The sequence below is a fragment of the Myxine glutinosa genome, chromosome 7 (assembly GCF_964187855.1).
Source record: "Myxine glutinosa chromosome 7, kmMyxGlut1.1, whole genome shotgun sequence".
Classification (NCBI taxonomy): domain Eukaryota; kingdom Metazoa; phylum Chordata; class Myxini; order Myxiniformes; family Myxinidae; genus Myxine; species Myxine glutinosa.
Genome location: NC_136267.1, coordinates 107660803 through 107678717, shown reverse-complemented (window position 1 = coordinate 107678717; position 17915 = coordinate 107660803). Strand labels below are relative to the sequence as shown.

Here is a 17915-nt window from a genome sequence, read left to right as displayed (position 1 = left end):
GTAGTAGGACCAGGAGCCAGAGGAGGAGAGAAAACGATCTCTCCAGAGGAGAGAAAAACGATGATAGTTATGACAGTATTAAGGCAGTGGACTTTCAGTTAGAGAGAAGTTAATACATAGAATGGTCGGTCTCCCTAGAAAGGTAGTGGCACAGCAGGAAGAGTACATCGGTTTAAATTGGAATTAGATAGGTACCTAGATGCATAGGAGATAGAGGGATACAGGGATATGGGCAGGACTTGTCAGTAGCTTGTTTGTGGATGGTTGATGTTAAAAGGTAATGGTGCAGTGCAGGCAGGATGGGTCGGATAGCATCTTCGTGCACCAAAGTTCCTCCTCTCATTGTGTGTATCCTTGTTTGACTTCATCATCTTCATTGTTCATTGCACCACTTCCTGCATGCCATCTGTCACTTCAAACTATATATTTCCTTCGCAAGGCCAGCTCTGTACATATTTTCTGTTGTATCTGTTTGATTGTGGAGGCATTTAACTTTTGCTCATTTTGCCACACATCTTCACTACCTGACTATCTTCACTATCTTAAGTTTATCTGACTGATTTCACAATTTTGTTTTATCTTGTAGCAAACATTACTGTAAACATTTGCAGTTATCACAGTTAACTTGCTGGTATCCAAAAAGTCTTAATTTGACCGCATTGACTATGGGCCGTCTATACAGCTTTGAGCCAGCAGCATCATTTCCAGCTCTTCAAATCACATTCCGAGACTGCTTCCCAGTCGGCCCTGACGAGTGACAGCTCTGTGAATACCAACCTCACTGAATGTTGTAATTGTCATGCTAGGGATGAGAATGTGAAATAACTATGCCATAAGCCCCCCTTGGCTAACAGGGTGAAAGTCCGTCTGCTCCCCATTTGTGGCTGCCATCGGTTAAATCAGAAATTTAACTCATTCACCTTTAGATGGCATTTCCTCATTCACAGGTCCTACTACCCTCCCAGGTGCTTATCAGTCTAAAGCTGTTGGCACTTCCTGCGATATGCCAAGGTAATTAACCACCACTCGGTCATTGGCGTTAAACAGTTGCAAGTTGTATAGTCTACTGTCATTACGGTTAGCAGATTTCATTTCAGCCTGACCTCGACTCGTTCATAATATACACGTTTCATTCAATGTCTCATTAGGTATTATCACTTTAGCACGGAGAGAAATTTTTTTTAAACTCTATCATCAAATGATAAATTTGATGGAATGTAGAGGAAACGGAGTGTTTCTAAAAGAAAACTGACAGTGGAGAGCTTTGGTTGCATTGCAGTGTTATTCTGTGCTTGCTGGGCCTCCCATTCTGAGATTTCCCAGAATAATCTCGTTTTCGGGTTATTTTTGCCTTCTTAGATATTGTTGAGGTTTTGAGAATTGTACATATAACATCATTAAAGGTTAAAGGTTTGCCCCCCATAGTTAGTCCACAAGCAACACGTAGGCCCATTAGAATTAGTTATGTCATAGTATGTGTAAGAGTAGGCCATTTCCCTAGTGACATCTGCGTTGTGTAAAGAATTAAGCTTAGGTCCCTTTCATTTTGCGGCCACCCTTCAATTACATCATGGGCAAACTCGATCCCGCGCCCCATTTGGCATCCCTCAATTTGTTACGCTTTGGACTACCCGCAGCAGTTTGTTACGCTTTGGCTGCCAGCAGCATTAGCTGCCTTTTGCTCGCTCGAACTAGCCAAGTGACACGAGGTGGGCCTGGAAAGAGGGAGGAGCGCGAGGTCGGGGTGTGGCCGCGACAAGCAGCACGTCAGAAGGCGGTGACGGTAAGAGCAACAGCCAACCAGGGCTGAGAGGGCATGGCTTGATAGGGCATGGTACAGAGCATCTAGTAAGTTCGAGAGGGTTCGCTGGGCAAGGCTATATAAGTCTTCACCCAAAGCTCTTGAACAGGACTGATGCGAAAGGACTTGTCGGCACGAGAGTTGAGAGATGAGAAGAAAGAGGCGCTTACAAAGGACTGGAGCCAGGCATTGGTATTGAAAGGACTCGCATGCAAGTGGAGAGATGAGAAGGGATGCGCAGGTCTGAGTTGAGCTAAGAGAAGGACTTGCTCACAGAGGACTCGTTGGGTGAATTGCGCTGTGTATGAGAACTGATCCGGAGCACTCGTGTGAGAACTGCAGTAAGAGGACTGGCGTGCACACGACAGTTCGAGCCTAGATTGAGAAGCGCATTGTTCGCGGTTATTGAACTATTACGAACTATTCGCTTATTACGTACGCGGCTGAGCCGTGAGTGTAACCGCCAAAGCCAGCCTACCGTTTGCCCTGTGATAATCCCGTGCGAAAGAACGACACGCGGAGAGCTCCTGGGCGCTGCCGTCTGGTTCATCTACTCCGCGGTGCGAGTTGGGGACCGGGAGAGCGAGCTGCCTGGACGCCATCCCTGGACCATCGACCTGTTCGTCTGCAACCCCGTGTGAGTGTGTCTGAGAGTGAACGGGCCCGTTTGTCCAGGGATAAGTTAAGACTGTTTAAGGCTGCACTGTGTATTCTTCTTCTTCTTATTGTACCAAGTGTAAATAAATTCTGTGATTCCTTTTCTTCCCAAATTCGACCGTTTCAATCATTTCCTCCATTGGGTAAGCGTGGCACGATTACGAACCACTTGGATCGGGTTTAGTCATTGCTAACGGCTCGGGTCACGGGTTCGCTACCGCTCGGCGTTTCCACTAACACCTGTGATTCTGGCGGGGCTTATTTCCTCGTTTCCGGTCAGCGTTAGTACTTAGGTAAGTAATAGCGAATTCATAGTCCTAAAACCCTATTTAACGCTGTCGGGGAAGTACGTCATCGGTCCCGGGTCCCGTCGGCTAGTCAAAGACAAGGGGACTAATCCCCCCTTGGTAAGGGGAAAGGCCGGCGCTGAGATCCGCAACAATATTTTTGCTTTGTATATGTATTTTTATTTAAGAAAGACAACCGTTCTGGCTGGGCTAATGTAGGGACAATATCATTCATAAGCCCCCAATGAGATTATTGCTGCGATGTTGACATGTAAAACAAATTTCTTTTTTACAATTTCACAATATTAACAATCCTGTAATTTAGCCAATGTGCAATTCTTGCTAATGTGAATACAGTACAAGTGTTGCTTTATTTGAAAGGTAAAACCACCAGCAAACAATTTGGCTGGATTTTACTCCAGTGCGAAATGAGGTCAACCATGAAAAATTTACGTCTGTCAAAATATCTCAGATTTTGATTGCTAAAAATGACGAACAAATTTGTTATATAGCCCAATAATAGCCAACACAAGTCTTACACACCATGTTGTAGCTGCAACGTGGTGGATCTTTATCCATGAGACTTCATATAAAATTATGATACACCTTGCCCACTCTAAACAGGCCAGCTCGGCTAAAATTGAAGGCAAGATATTTTGAAAAGTACCATTTATTAAGTTGCTTGCGGTAAGTGGCTAGACGCTAGAGGTTTATAATATTGCTGGCAGGGTGTGGTTGTACCACTGATGCAGTGCCTCCAGTAGGTTGGGGCAGAAATTTGTAAATTGCACAGGATGATGGTGATAACTTGCCTCCTCTACATGAAAGACAACATGGTATATTTAACGTCTACCAACAACTAGTGTGACAGACATCCTGCGGCCTAACGTCCTTCCGGTGGCCAGCGCACACGATGGTGCCTGTCCTGGCAGGTGGAACACCAGGGTGAGAATTTACATCTGAGCAGAGATTCAAACCAAGGCTAAACAACTTAAAGGGAAGTGCATATTTAGTACCTCAAATTAATCCTGCCAGCCCAGAAACATACAATGTCAAACGGAAAGAATATACCTCTAATACAAACAATAAATGTGAATGACATTACACATCCTTCCTTTTTTAAGCATCAGAAGGTCAAATATACCATAATATCTATAAATCATGAACAATATATTAATATCTTGCATTAATACAATAGGGGAACTTTGTGATACTTCGGAGATAACTCAATTTGTAATATAATTATACACCTTACATCTCTATCGTGCAGGAACAAAAATATATTGTTGTCTGCTCATGCTAAGTTTTCCTTTATGTGAGCATCATTGAGATCCACAGTTATTGTTTTATTTTTTGTGCACAATGTCGAGGCTCCTGGAGGAGTTAGGTTTTCAATGACGTTTAAAGGAAATACAAGTTTATATGAATGTAGAAAAAGGCGGTTTTGCCATTCAATGCTGTGTCACATCCGTCACCGAGCAATAAAGCACCATGCCCAGAATGACGAGTACAACCATTAATGGACGCCACAGGAAAGAGGTACACATGACAAACAACTATGACGGATACATTGAATGCACTGGTTCTAATGCCATCGTTTTATTCACTTTTGTTGTATTTTCTCAAATATGGAGATTGGGGGAGGAAAAGAAGGGTGGGTGGATAGATGGGACAAGCCTCGTGCAGAAGAGGGTGAGGAAGCAGTAAAACACGGTCGTGGGGGAGGAGAGGAGAGTATAATTTTTTTTTAGCTGTGACATATATTAAAATGTCTACACTCTTAACTCTGAAAAAGGTGTGAATAAACCTCTGATCCACATCGAAAAGAATGAGAATATGAGAAGTCGTGGTTCAAAAAGTCAATGCAGGGAGCAGAGGTAGATTGAGAAAAATTAGTGAAAATAGGTCAGCTGCCAAATGAATTTAAGATGTATATTCAATGGCAAATGGTGTGCAAAAAAGAATTACTCAGCTAATGAGAGAAGAAAAAGGCAATTTATATGTAGAGGATAATAGGCAATCAATTATTACCTCGGATAGTTTGGGGTTAGTGATGCTAAAACAAATTATAAAAATATATTGCAGAAAAAAGTAACTTATTTTACTATTTCGTATCGATAAACAAATTAACTCAAAACTCAATTAACCCAACTTCTTCTTTAACCCTTTGAGTACGGGATTTTTTTTTGATAAAAATACCCCCGGTACGGGATTAATTTGGCATTACGGGAATGCAACCACGTACTGACAATCTATTTATAGGTATAGTCGATGACGTGTAGTAACGTCATCCGTACACAAAACTTTTTCGCGGGTTGTGGCACTGGACGTCATCCGTACTCAAAGGGTTAATGGCTGCAATTAACCCCGCCTAATGGGGTTGGCCAAGAGGGAAGTTGGCCCAAATCTTTCTTGAACCGACTAGCCAAGCCTGATGTATCGAATGGTGGAGCCAATTTGGGCAGAAATTGGAAATTTGGACAGGGTGCAAGCAATAACTCACAATCTTCATTGATAGTCAGATTGGCCAAAATGTGAGCTCTGACAATAGTTCCGTGGTAGAATACTCATCATTGAGGTGTATAGTTTGGGTTTGATACCTCAACTGACTATAAACTTGTGTTTTGGTGGCAGGGCATTCCATAAGAGTACGGACAATCATCCTTGGGAAGATAAATTAATCAGGATGTCTTGTATGCTTACTCTTGCTTGTCGACAGTAAATATCCCATATTACCATTTTTATAGAGGAGGCCATTGTTTACAAAAGACAATTTCAAAATTCCTACCTTTCTGCACAGAACGAACACTGAATCAGAGACAGCTGCACCTGCAAAAATGATGCAAACAGCAGCCAGGTTCTGGATGAAGGAAAGAATAAGAAAACTGAGCAATTGCACGGAGAGGAAGAGGCGAAGGAAAAGTAGGAAAGGGAGGAAGAAGAGGAGGAGAAGAAAAGGATGAGGAGTTGGAGTAAGAATAGGACGAGGAATAGGAGGAGAAGTAGTTGGAAGTGTATCTGAAGCAAAATCTGATACAAAAATGCCTTGATGCACATGGAAAACTACAGATTAGGTGGCCATGAAATACCGGCAAAAATGGTTCAGGAAAATAAGTTTCAACAGCCAGTGAAAAGAAGAACAATGAAAAGTATTTTTTTTAAATAGATATCTTTGGAAGTTTTTACAATAACGAATACAACACTTCACATTTGGGATTCCATTTACTACATACAATAATGCCAAAACAATATTTAGGATCAACACAATGCTCGGGTGAGTGGAAACAGCATTCCAGAGAATATTAGTTTCCTTGAAATTGTACAGCAAATCCTCAATTTTAAACCAGAGAGCCACAAGTTAAGTCACGAGTGTCAATCTTTATGGGAAAAGAGGAGATTCCTAGAAGCTATGCAGTGCCCAGAACAGCCTCATGTTCCGAGTATAACACACACACACACACACACACACACACACACACACACACACACACACACACACACACACACACACACACACACGTTATAGATTATATTGTTTACCCTTCCCATAAGAGATATTGTAGAATAATTTACGTGAAACAGAGGCTTATTGCCCAAACATTTAAGAGGGGAACAAAAGCAATTCTTACATCTGAAGAGTAGTGTTGTCAGCGAGGTTGGAAAAGTCATCAATCGGTATCTTTGCCAGCTGACAGAACCTGTGGTACATCAATCATGAGAGCAATGTTCTTGCCTTCATCAGCCAAGGTATATACATAAATGCACATATATATATATATATATATATATATATATATATATATATATATATATATATATATATATATATATATATATATATACACAGACTTGGCATTTAATATGGAATATTTTTTTGTGGGGGTGAACTTACTTTTCAAGATGACTTAGAACCAAACGTTCATTGGAATTATGTTGAAATTATTCTAGATTTTGTTAATGTGACCTTTAAAAGAAACAAAACCCACATTTGACATTTCAAAGCAAATAAATTGATCCTTGAAAGTGATGTAAACTGATATCGAACTCAATTCACGGACAGGACTGTGTTAAACTTCTGTACGTTTTCCAGAAATATCTCTATTTTGCACATTAGCCAAAAAAAAATTCAACAAAAACAAAACCTAAATTATGACTGGGATTACGGACAGTAAAATTACAGTTCAGTACTTCGTGTAACCCCCACGAGCATTCAGGAGCACGTACACGTCGAGGCATGCTGTTCACGAGATTTGCCAAGGTTTGGACAGGAATCGCTTGCCATGCAGTGACAATAGCCTGCTGCAATTCACGCACAGAGGTCGGCTGCTGGTCCAAGTGGTCGATTTGACGCGTTAATTCTGCCCACAAGTTTTCTATCGGATTCATATCCAGGGACATGGCAGGCCACTCCATATGCTCTACACCACGGTCAGCAAGAAAGTGTTGGATCATGCGAGCACGATGAGGCCGTGCATTGTCATCTTGGAAGACAAAGTTTCCTCGAAAGGCTGCACGAGCAAATGGAAGCAATGTTTCTTCCAGAATGACCCTGTACTTGAACTGGTTCAGGTTTCCATTTAGAACAACCAGGTCAGTTTTGCCCCCTGCATGAAAAGCAGCCCAAACGGTCACCCCACCACCTCCAGCTTGGACTCTTGGCACTATAAATCTTCGTTGTGGGCTTCATGCACTTGTCTGCGCACTCCGACGCGGCCATCTTGACGATAGACCAGAAATTTAGACTTGTCACTGAAGGTCACGTGATTCCAGTGTCCTGGCTGCCATTGACGGTGCTCTCTGGCCCACTGCAATCGGCGCTGGCTGTGTTGTCTGGTCAGGCGTGGCTTTCTCAGGGGACGCCTGGCACGATAGCCTGCTTGAACCAGTCGTTGGTTGACTAGCCTTCTGGATACAGGCACATTTGTCAATTGCTGCCACTCAGCCCTAAGCCAATTAGCTGACTTGGTACGGCCATTGCAGACTAACCGGTGCAGCTGGCGATCATCTCTCCTTGTGGTTCTGCGTGGACATCCTGGCCTCGGTATTGGAGTAGAGACACCCCTCTGAGCATTTCGTTTCAGGATCTTTGACACCTGACCTTGAGTGATGCCATACTGCCGAGCAATAGCACGCTGTTTCATGCCAGAATTTCGTAAAGCCACCACTCCATGACAAACAGCATTGTCAAGTTGACGGACCATCTCCAGAGGAAGCGGCAATAACTTTTGTAGACGTGCAGCAGTTGTTTTCCACTAATACAGAGTGCAACAACCCTTATATACCCGATTGTGAAGCCAATCGTCAAATGTACCTGTCCTTACATTTTGTCACGCCACCTGTGATATAATCCTGTTATTGACTTCTTGCTGCGAAAGACAATCAGTGACATGGTTCTTTCAACAAAGACATCACCAAAGGGTAAAATAAACTCACCAGATTGATATACTGAGTTCAGAAAGTAAACCCAAGTCAAGAAAAAAAAAATATTCCATATTAAATGCCAAGTCTGTATATATATACATATACACACAGTGCATTCATAAAGTATTCAGACCCCTTCACTTTTTCACATTTTATGTTGCAGCCTTATGCTGAAATCGTTTAAATTCATTTTTTCCCTCATCAATCTACACACAGAATCTTGTTTCTCACAGTCTGAGAGTCCTTTAGGTGCTTTTTTGCAAACTCCAAGTGGGCTTTCATGTGTCTTTCACTGAGGGGAGGCTTCCGTCCGGCCACTCTGCCATAAAGCCCAGATCGGTGGAGTGTTGCAGTGATGGTTGTCCTTCTGGAAGTTTCTCCCATCTCCACACAGGATCTCTGGAGCTCAGCCAGTGACCATCGGGTTATTGGTCACCTCTCTTTCCAAGGCCCTTCTCCCCCGATTGCTCAGTTTGGCCAGGCGGCCAGCTCTAGGAAGAGTCCTGGTTGGTCCAAACTTCTTCCATTTAAGAATTATGGAGGCCACTGTGCTTTTGGGAACCTTCAATGCAGCAGAAATCAGCTAGGCTCAGTTCTTCTTCGATGTTTACTGCCATGCTTGGCTTTTTAATCAGTGCTGCACATCTAAAGTGATCTCGCAATAATGATGGCAAAAATATATTTTGGAAAGTGTCAAGCTTCTGTGTGTTGTTCAATGTGACAGAAATTGAGCCGGCATTAAACAGAACACGGCAGGATTATTATCTTTGTTTCTCACTTGCCTCATACCAGTGACCTTTCCGTTCTTGTGTCAAACATTGGCAACACGGATCGACAGATGGATTGTATAATGTTGGGTCCCAACATTGAACTAAACTCAGATGATATTGGATTATTTCCAGTCTATCAGATGTTGAGGTTGAAAATCTAACTTAGGTTAATGGATTACTCATTATAATTCCTCAGATGACACTTTTAGAAAGCCTTTAACCCAATATCACTGTCATACCCATCCTCCTTCCTACATACCCCCATTAAGTTCATCATTCAATTTGCTTCTCTTGTCTAAATAAAGGCCAAGTTTAACCAGTAGTTTAACCAGCTGCCTGATGACCCCCAAAAATGAACACATAAGATATTGGAAGCGGATCCAACGTTTCACATCTTTTTATATGTGGAATTAAGCTATTCAATACAAATGGTGTGATTTGCCATACACACTTTGGCTTGCTAAGTATACGATACACTAACAAAGCATAACGTAAATAAAAATATAATATTGATTTAAATCAATTCAATCTTTATAAGACCCCTGCATCACAATTGATTAAAAATGAATATGGAATCCTGTACGCAGACCCCAGAAACAGATGGGATCACTGACGCGGGCGGATATCACCCTGCCCGGGATCAGGTGGGATCAGGTACATGGATTCCGGGAACAGATGGGATCACGGAAGCGGGCGGATATCACCCTGCCCGGGATCAGGTGGGATCAGGTACATGGATTCCGGGAACAGGTGGGATCCCATCTGAAGAGCTTGTCCCACAACACGGAGAAGGCGCCTATATCCTTTTGGCTTTTAATTTATTTTTGCCCAGCCACCCACAATAATTAATTGTTGGAATAACGAACACACTAGATTTGAGTTTATTCTGATTTGAACTAACATATTATGATTTTAATGTATGTTGAAATTTCTCAGTTACTATGGCTCTTATTAATGTATATTGTAAAGGGAAAAATTAAAAACAGCAAAATGTCGTTCAATTAACTCTCAACTGCCGCATCCGACCTTCCGGCATCCACACAGTTGTGAATACATAAATGTGAGGTCACAGCATCATGCAGAGGTGAAGAGCAATCGTCTTAGCAGACAAAAGAAAGTGACAACTCCATCTTCCTTTGACTGTTTATTTTTAATACGGAGGTGGTATTTGCAACTCAATTTTGAGCCGTTCTAAACTTGGTTTGAATAAATTTCTACCCACTATAAAGCATCACCCTGGTTTTTCACAGGCAGAGCGATGCCATCCCTAGGAAGGAAGTTAAAGCCAGATGACCAGTTCGGAAGTAATAGTTGGTGGAATAAAATATCCCAGTGTCTTTCACGAAGAATAAGCAAGCTAACCCTAATGGCACCAACACTCTTTGAAGAGTTTGTTGTTGTTAATAGGAGTCAAAGATCATGTGTCAGGATGGGGGATGGCATGAAGTGGTTTACTTCCCGCTTCCTGTTTTCACTTCCTGCTTGAAGCCATTGGAGGGAAGAAAGAATTGGTAAGAACGGCCTCAGAAAGCTGGTTCTATAACACGAGAAGAGAACAAAAGGTGTTCATGTGTACAACCAGCCGGGATTTTGGAAGTTTAATGAGGAAGGGGTTACAGGAAGAAGATATACATCTTGGAGTTGTCGGGGAGGGTCAGAGGACTGAGAGAGGAAATGGAGAAATGTTGGAGAAGAGGCAGTAAAAACAAAAACAAGGAGACCATCTACCTACCTGCAATGTCAAGGAGCATACATTGTGCTTTTGCCTCATCGTGGGAGATTCCAATAAGGTTAGGAGCTTTAAATTCCATATACTCCAGGAAAAACAGATGTAATGTTTGGGTGCCAGCCCATAGGGGAGAGCAGTCCTCCATTAGCATATGAAAAAGGTTTTGTAGACCGAGTAGCTTTGATTTTCCAAGGCAAGGCTTAGATTGACAGAGGCAACCCCAGTCTGTGGCTGGTTTTGGAGACCAGCTTTGCGATGTAGTCAGCCCAGGAGAGGTCGTGGCTGATGGTGAGGCCTAGACATAAAAGAGCCTGAAACTCCTCTGGTGGATGACCATGGAAATAGACAGTTGAGTTTATTTGATGATCCTTCCAGAACGACAGAGTAAGATTTTCCAGGATTAAATGACATGTTCATTTATCAGACCAGCATCTAAAAAAAATTCAGATCAGCAGAGAGTGACACAGCTACAGCATGTTGAGCAGTGCGATGGGATACTGTACTGTTCAATCTGGAGTCATCGGTAAAATTAATAAAGGGTTTTTCAGATCATTGGATAGGTTGTATATGTAGATGAGGAATAAGACAGAGCCCAATATTGTGTTGGGGAACTCCAGCCTCCACTGGTAGAGGGGAGGAGAGGAATCCATTGATAGCAACATGTTTGCTTTACTGCATAAGTGGAGGAAGTCAGACACCAAGGAATGAAGGGGGCCTTGCATGCCACAGGCAGATAACTTGGCAAGCAATGCAGGATCACAAAATGTGAAAAATACCCAAGATACGATAAAATATGTCCAAGGAAATGGTCCTGGCCGCTCGATTGAGATTTACGGCCTCCAACCATTGCCGAGAGTGGAGCAGCATGTCCAGAATTGAGTGACCAAGATGGAATCCAAACTGATGGTCAGAGATCAGGTCGTTTTAAAACAGAACTAGAGCAATGCGACTGTGTCGCCAATAAGCCTCCACATAGTCCCACAATGGGTAGATGCCCTCATTCTGCTGTTTCCCCTTCAGCTGTTTTCAAGTATCACATTTTCACCTGCCATGACAGGTTTCAAATTGATATATGAAGCAGTTGCAGAGAAGAGATTTTTTTAAATATTGGCTTTCAAGCCAATATGGCTGCCACACCATGTGACATATGACCTTAAACTAGAGTAAAAAAAGTACACTCTGCATATGTATGGGTAAGGGATTACGTTTGTGAAGTTTCGTGTTGATCAGATAAGGTTAGTTTTTCTATCCAAGATGGCTGCCCAAACCACGTGACCTACGACATCATCATTTTCAAGCTATATGCAGCAATGGTGCTAGATGATATTTGTAACAATCCGCATCGATAGGGTAAGCTGTTTCAGAGATATAATTATTTAATATTTTCCTTCAATCCAATATGGCTGCCACACCATATGACCAATGATGTTTTCATGATCATCTTTTAATCTACATGCCTAGTCAATGACACACATAAAGTTTCGAGTCAATCGATTTGGTGGTTCGGGAGAAGATACTTTTAAGGTTTTAGGTTAAATCCAATCTTGCTGCCAAACCATGTGACCTATGATGTCATAAATTTAATATTTCAATACAAATGGGTCATCGATCATGTGCGTGCAATTTCAGATTTTTAGGATAAGGAATTCCATTAAAACATTTTTGACTGGTATACCACTTCACCTGCGATGTCATCATTAACATGTTTTTGTTCCCTATTGGAAGTACTTGACAATGCGCCAAGTTTCAATTTTTTTCCATTCAGCGGTTTTCCGAGAAACAATTTTTTAATTATTTGCGTTTATTCCAAGATGGCTGCCATGCCAAGTGGCCTATGACATCACAATTATCATAAAAACATTCTGCATGGGTGTCACTTCTACCCTGAAAGTTTTGTCTCAATTGGACATGCCGTTGCTGAAAAAAACGAGGTTTAGCCCGTACGGATGGACGGACGGACGGACGGACGGACAACCCGAAAACATAATGCCTCCGGCCACTATCGGGGGCGCAGGCATACAAATTTGACATAAGCAGCAATTGTAGATACCATGACTTTGCTTGTACAGTAATTGGAACTACGCTCACTGGTTGGTAGTTATGATATGTTATGCACCCTTTTTTAGAATGGAGTGATGTTTGCTGACTTCCAGGTCGATGAATGGTGGCCAAAGGAGGAGAGACCGAATAGTGCAAAGGGAAGGCGAGAACAGCAGAGAAGGATTGGATAACATGGACACTGATGCCGGTTGTCAAAGCTGTGTCAAGGCTAGACAGAACTTTCTTTACCTTAATGGGTGAAAGGGACGCAAAGTCCAGCAGACAGTGGTGGTAAAACGGGGACAGAGTGGAATGGTTGGGTACACGACATTTGGAGGCAAGCACAGAGTTCAGACATTCAGCCTTATCTTGGACAGAGTCTTCATTGAGGTGTAATGCTATTTGCCAGAGACGGACTTGACAAGGCGCCACCTTGACTTGGAAGAAAGAGAGTGGTCAGATAGTTCATCCTTATGATTTGCATGATTGTGTTTTCTGGTATGACCCAGGATGGACAAATACTTGTCAAGAGCTTTTTTGTATACATAGTTGAGGCTTGTGCAAGACCCAGTGCAGTGAACGAATCAGGACAACAACAACAGGCATTTTAAGGCCATTTTCCCTGCTAGAGAGGGGGTTAGACTTGCGGGCCCCATGACAATCTTCTCCATTTTAGTGAACGAATCAGGACGTAACAGGAAAAAAAAAAAACAGGATGCAAAACACGCATGCACGGGGTGGAACAAGATGCATACAGAGAGAAAGTCCCAGGAAGGAAAAACTGAATTAGTGGAGCCGAGTAGTGATCCTCGATTTTGGAATTTCAACAAAAGGAGGCCACTGGCAGACGTTTGCATATTGAGTCTTAACCACAGAGTCCCAGAAGACCTTTGCTGCAATGCCATGGCTGGTTGTTAAAAAGCTAACATGAAGCCAGCAGGCATGGTGACAGTTGAAATCACAGGAGATGAGTAACAGAGAATTGGGACAGATGGTTACGAGTTGATCCATATTAAAGGAAACCGAAGTGTCCATGGATTGATCATCATGGGGTGGATAGTATGCAACACAGGGAAACATTACATTGTCGTGGAGAGGTATATACAGCCAGGGGTATTCCAAAACACTTGAAGGGGTTATTGTAGGCAAGTGGACAATGAGCAACATATTTATTGACATGTATGGCAACACGGCTTCTGGAGCAGGGGAGAGGGCTGCAAAAGCATAAAAGAGAATGGAAAAAGGAGAGGATACACAATAATCAGAAACTTCCTGTGAGAAAACGTTCTGGTTAAACATACAATTTCCGGAACTCTAGTAGTCACCTGAATGGAGAGATCAGAAATATGAGAATGGAGACCTTGGATGTTGGTGAACCACACGGTGAGGGGTGTGGAGGAGAAGAGGAGTGGCTGGTGTGTGCAGTGGGGGCTGGGGGACTGTGGGGCATGCAGTAGGGGCTGCGCACTGTGTGGTAGGGGCTTTGTGCCACACGCTGGGGCAAACAGGTTTGATGTGCCTACAACTGGCCTCCTGAGCTTTGATTCCTTACAAGGGAACTCTTAATAAATAAGTGCAATCTAGACTTTAGTAAAACCATCAGATGAATCATTATCTTGCATGAGGTATACAGTATGCATGTCCAATGCATTCTTAATGCCAGGATAACTATTATGGGTACCAGATGGACAGATATAAACTTTAGACGAGTCATCTAGGTTTGCAGGGAGAGTAGAACAACACCTAGATTTTGATAGCCAATATATCAAGCAGCAGTTCCAGGAATAATGGAGGTTTTCCCAACATTATTTCACCTTGGCACAGTAATCAACTACATCAGTGATTAAATCAATAAAGTGATCAATGAGTATATGTGCAATGTCTGAATAAATATTCGGGAAATTGACTGTGGACGCATCCAAAAATTCAGTTTTGGCAGAAACTGAAAACAAATAGTAGCGCTTTTGTTTTCTAGAATTTCCGGCTTTGGTACTGGAAAATATTTTAAGAGCAATTTCATTAGTGGGAGAAGCTAGACTGTTCCTTATTTGTCCATTCAAGGTAATATGGCCGTCTCAACACCAAGGGCATCATATTCAGCCCGTGAATCAAGCTGCCATGTATCCAAAATGCTGACACTTAAAGCATCAAATAGTAAGAGGAACGTAGCTCATTGAGCAGCAAAAGTTACCCATTTGAAGACCCAGAGCCGATGGGGACCAACCCAATGCCCCCAAATCATCATGCAAGTGTAGTCGGACAAGAAAAAAAAATAATGGAGGACATTCTTGAACTGTGTCGGTGAAAGGTTTGTGCAAGTGCTGGCAAACCATGCAAGCAAAACTATTCGTTATCCATTCGTATTACATGATCAGGTATTGTGCACCCGACCCGCATATGACGATGCAAAATGTGTGTTGTATGGAAAAGTTTGCTAATGCGCAATCGTACATCAATCGGTGAAAACGGTATGCTGATAAAAAATAAAAGTTAAGTTTTGTGTATATTTTTCCTTTCCTTCAGGCCATATACACCGATATTCACAACGTGAACATATCTCTCATGAAGAGCATTGCATGTTCGTGTATTTATCATGTATGTTGTAAGTTTTAATGGGCACCACATACATAAAATGGACCACAACATTATATCCCTGGATATAAAGTCATGTCCTCGTGTTGTGGAGGAACTTGACAAAGAAATAACAACTTGCGGCAAGACCCTCACCCACCAGGGAGGTAAAGTTATTGCCCTCATTGCGTGTTTGCCCTCAGGGAGAACGAGTTCACCCTCAGTGGAGGGTAAATTACCCGATAGCCTTTACGCTGCAATTCGTCGTGAGTGCAATTAGAGGTAACCGCACATCTTATTTTTTCCCAATAAATGTACTTGTACAGTTTGTTACTGTTGAACAAAAAGGCAAGTATTTTAAACTCTGGGTGGAGGTGAGGGCAGCAACTGAGCTGGGGAGGCAGGGAGGAAAGTTTGGCTGGGCCAGAACAACAGCCATTGAACTCCATGCTCCACAATCCTAAGGGGGTGGCAAGCAGGGTTCACACTCGAGCAACAGAGGCCTTCCACCCGAATACAAAGGGCCCTAGGGATAATGTACTGCATCACTCTATCAGGATCTGGACACAGAGGACTCAAATCAATACACTTGTTGTCAACGTACGTTTTAAGCTTTGGAAAAAGACAACACCACCATGAAGTCACTCACAAAAAAAACAATTTTTTCTTTATAACAAGCCTCTTCAAAATACACATCTCAGCCAAGCAATGGAATTTTCACACAAGTCCCACAATTCCAAACAGGGGAATAAATGGTGCCTCATGACCACCACCATGTCCGAGAAGAAGGATGCCACATGGAGCAATGCTCCCACCGAGACGTCCAGCACATCCTGGTGGGCCTTCACAAAATGATTCAAAAAGGGCATAATGTCACCTCCAGGGCATTGCCAAGTTGCAGGAGTGGTAGAGGGAAGGGGAAAATGACTGCAGAAATTTTTCAAACAAAGTCCCCCCCAGCTAATGCCAAAGGAGACTCCTCCCTTTTTTCAACGTCCACAACTATTAATCCCGCATTCCCGTTAGTTTGGCTGGAGGAAAGTCACCGGCCCGAGTCTAGCACAAGCCGGCCAGGGAAATTCCCTCACGAGCACACAACAATAATACATGAACACGCCGGAGATTCCTCTTTTTTGAAAGTACAAATATGGTAACCCTACTTTCGCGGACCAGCTGGGGCAAGTCTTTCAAGAGTGCACATTGGTGGAGCATTGGATCCATTGTCTACAGAGGGGAGGTTATGTCGAATAGATGAAAAGGTCTGAGGAGGGGAACACAAAATGGCGGAATGGGTGGGCTCAAAGGTTTAACTCCGATGGGAATGAAGCAGGACAAGGATCTCACCGGGACAGTGCTGTTCCACACGTCTCGTGGTTTTGGGCTCGGAGGTGCGAGGTGAAGAGGGTGGGGACTCGGGTTTGTCGTTAGGTGGGGGCAAGAATGTGTGACGTCAATGCCCCACCCACAAACTGCTCCACAATTTAATTTTGAATTTTATCATCATCAACCATGGTCATAAAAAAAGCAAGTAGCTTATGCTCAACAGAAGTCCAATTTGGTCTCTGTGTAAAGTTTGGTGGCAATTGGCCCAGTGGTGATTGGCATTTCAAATGCAGACAGACACAAAGAAAATTACTTTTATTTAGAAGATGATTGCAATGGATACAAATTGTGTTTTTAGTTTACCAGCAGAGTTAAATTTTGTGTTTTCACTTTTTGAGTCACTTTTTGACCAGCAATACCTATTTTCAAAAAATATATATATTCATATGAAAAAAAACCACCGTAAAACAGGCAATACAGTATAACGATGGGGAGTACATCCAGTTAACCCGAAAGGCAGTATGGGAGTCAGCAAAAAATATGCAACATCAGAAGTAAGCCTGGTGTTGGCTTAGCGGTTAGGGTGCCGGCTTGGGATCCTAGGATCCTGGGTTCGAATCCCGGTCGATCGCTAAATTAACACCAGGGGGGTTGACTTAGCCTGTCATCCTTCCGAGGTCGGCAAATTGAGTACCAGCTTGCTGGGATGAATGATCCCGGTGTGTACCCCGGCTTAGAATAGGTACACCGTATCCCTGCGGATCGTAAGAGGCGACCAAGGGTTGGCGTCAGGAAGGGCATCCGGCCGTAAAAACATCGCCTCAAACAGGGAACCATGATTGTCATGGGGCCCGCAAGGCTAACCCCTGCTCTAGCGGGGAAAATGGTCTTAAAACGATCATTCATTCATTCATTCATTCAGAAGTAAAAATAAATATGTGTGACGATTTATAGCTTGGCGGCCAAGCATGGTGAGAACGCCAAAAACACCTTCAGAATAACCCTCTCGGCTATGGCCACAAGGCCCAAAGTAGCCGCTTGGTGTGGTTTAAACATGCCTCGGGAGACGGTAATTCTTTTTATTTTTATTAAGGTACCAGCAGCAACCTTCCTACCCTTCGCGAGAACTGTGGGATCATTAACATCCACCAATTAAATAGCCTGGTGTTGGCTTAGTGGTTAGGGTGCCAGCTTGGGATCCTCGGATCCTGAGTTTGAATCCCGGTCGATCGCTGAATTAACGCCAGGGGGTTGACTCAGCCCGTCATCCTTCCGAGGTCGGCAAATCGAGTACCAGCTTGCTGGGATGAATGATC

General features: G+C 43.0%; 1 protein-coding gene across 8 annotated transcripts in view; it reads right to left on the bottom strand.

Annotated features, from left to right (window-relative positions):
- The window catches only part of GPD2 (glycerol-3-phosphate dehydrogenase 2), a 274919-nt gene that overhangs the window by 228444 nt on the left and 28560 nt on the right, over window positions 1-17915 (bottom strand). For 6 of the 8 annotated variants that reach the window (XM_068123093.2, XM_068123084.2, XM_068123092.2 and 3 more), the window contains 2 exons: window positions 6375-6443; window positions 5534-5605 (listed from right to left, as the gene is read on the bottom strand). The exons of 1 other annotated variant lie outside the window; for it this stretch is intronic. The gene's annotated coding sequence lies outside the window, so the exon portion shown is untranslated. The remainder of the gene's footprint in view (window positions 1-5533; window positions 5606-6374; window positions 6444-17915) is intronic. One more of the 8 variants, XM_068123088.2, reaches the window with a different exon arrangement.